The sequence below is a fragment of the Cucurbita maxima genome, unplaced genomic scaffold, assembly GCF_002738345.1.
Source record: "Cucurbita maxima cultivar Rimu unplaced genomic scaffold, Cmax_1.0 Cma_Scf00780, whole genome shotgun sequence".
In the NCBI taxonomy this organism is placed as follows: domain Eukaryota; kingdom Viridiplantae; phylum Streptophyta; class Magnoliopsida; order Cucurbitales; family Cucurbitaceae; genus Cucurbita; species Cucurbita maxima.
This window is the reverse complement of record NW_019272796.1, coordinates 6565-8906: the sequence shown is the minus strand read 5'-3', so window position 1 is coordinate 8906 and position 2342 is coordinate 6565.

The window sequence follows — 2342 nt, the reverse complement described above, 5'->3', positions numbered from 1 at the left end:
TTACTTAACGTGTTCCAATGGCTTTCAAATTTTCATAAGTCATCCTAAGAGTTCATTTAGTGAGTTATTTTAACGTTACTTAAATCCTGAGCATTTTGATCAATTTAGGACCTTAACTCACCGTTCTTTTTGTTTTTCTTTCATATATCCTAAATTTATACTTATGTTAGGGTTCATATGGAAAATCCAATGGATTCCTACAAGTATTTTTTAACAAAACATTTGAGGTCACTACTTACCTCGTCGTGGACATTTGGGATTTTCGTTCTTGAGCATCCAGTATTCGAATTATCTCAAATTTCCTTCCACGAACTCTTTATTTTGTCTAGTTTCTAGAACCATAAAGATTTTCTTGAGAATGATCAGGAAGAAGGTTAAAATTGAGAAAACCGAGGGAAGGTCAACATATTCCTATCTTTGACTTTTATTGGTCAAAGTTTGACCTTTGACTTTGGACTTCATCTTCTTCCTTGGTAGCTAGAAAAATTTCGATTTTTTCTTATAAGACCCCTTTACTTTTACTTTTTTACAGCTATATATAGACATCTAGTGGATTCGATTATTCCACGAAACCTTTAGATGAAGTTTCAAGCAAGAAGTAGAAACCAAGTTCATACCTTTTCGTGGTCTGTAGCACAGGTTATAACCTTCCAAAGTTCGTCGGAAAACATTTTTCTCGCCTGAGTATATCTAGAAACCTTTTGTTGGGCAGCCAATTATAAAACGTTTCAGTGCCTGATTCCTTCACGAAACTTGTTGTAAATCCCATATGAAATATGTAGGTGTTGGTAGGAAGGCAAATGATTAACCATAGCACTCGAATTTTGAAGAAATCAGTGAAAGAAAAACTTATAATCTAAGAGCTTCAAACTCGATTCTTGTCTTAAAACTTTGTCCCAACCTCAGACTTTATTGGGGAAGATTCCGTCTGTTGGGTTTTATGTCCTAAAACTCATAGTTTGTAAACAAAAACATATTCTATTTTCAATAAAGTTATTATTGTTGTTTATTCCGTAAAGATTGTTATTGAATAAAGTGAACTTTATGATTATTAATCTTAAATCCAATAATTTAAGAACACTCTGACTATAGTATGATTACCTGAACTATATGTATTGACATAAGTGTGGATCAAGTTCAAGTATATAGTCAAAATGATCTATAGTGCAGGGATAAGGCTGAGTACCTTATCCAGGGGTCACTATGGATGCGGCTCACTTTTGTATATGACATAAACAATATGATCACTAAATTGTACCTGCGGAGACATGTGAGTGGGGACGTCCTATGCAATGAGTATTGCATAAGATCGAACCATGTAGAAAATCACTCTCATTTATAATGTCGCTTACTACTGAGACTGATTTTCTTTTCTTTCGATGACTTAGGTAACTCGATTTTAATCCTGACCTAACCATGAACTCCTGTTTATTTGGAATTATCCTTAGATTTACATGGGTGAGAGTGACTCAAGTTCGTCGACTCAATAGGCCTCTCATTTTAGGGGTTAGGCTGGGTGAATAACTGGGGACGTGGGGTGCAAGATGGAATTCACTCTTATCTACTTTAAGGGATAGAAGAGAGGTAGTTCCCTTAAGCACTGACTCCAGGTCTTGAACAAGGGGCCTCACCCTCTCATTGGCTTGAAAGGGATTCTGTTTACTAGTTGGACCACAAACCAATTGTTTATTACAGGATCAGTGAGACATAAGGAACAAGAAGTAACTTCAGGGGTAAAATAGTAAATTGACCCAGCTCTAGTTGCGAACCACCTGTGAATGATCGACTTAATCATGGCTATATCAAATAGACATAAATATATCGAACAACCTGTGAATGATCGACTTACTAATCATGGCTATATCAAATAGACATAAATATATCTATAGTGAGGGAAGTGCAACTACTAGGCTATAGTGGAATGTCCTAGTAGTTAACGAATGTTGGTTAACAAGGTTAATGAGTTTAACCGGTTAATCTTGTATCGTTGGAGCCCATGATCTGTAGGTCCATTAGGTCCCTCTGTTAGCTCATATCGGACTAAACCAAAGAACAATGTGACGAGTGAGTTAGAAGTGTTCGAATTCAAATTAGGGAGATTGCACTACATATATACGATATATTTAACCGCATTTTTGTTTTATCTACGAATTAAACAAAAAGAGAGAATCTGAGATATTTAAATAAGATTTAAATATCTTAATCAAATGTGTCGGAATTAATTGGGATTGACATTTGAATTAATATTAAATATTAATTAAATAGTTTAATTAATAATTTAATATTACTTTAATTTGAAATTAATAATTCAAATTAATTGTTGAATGAAAATGAAGAAAGTC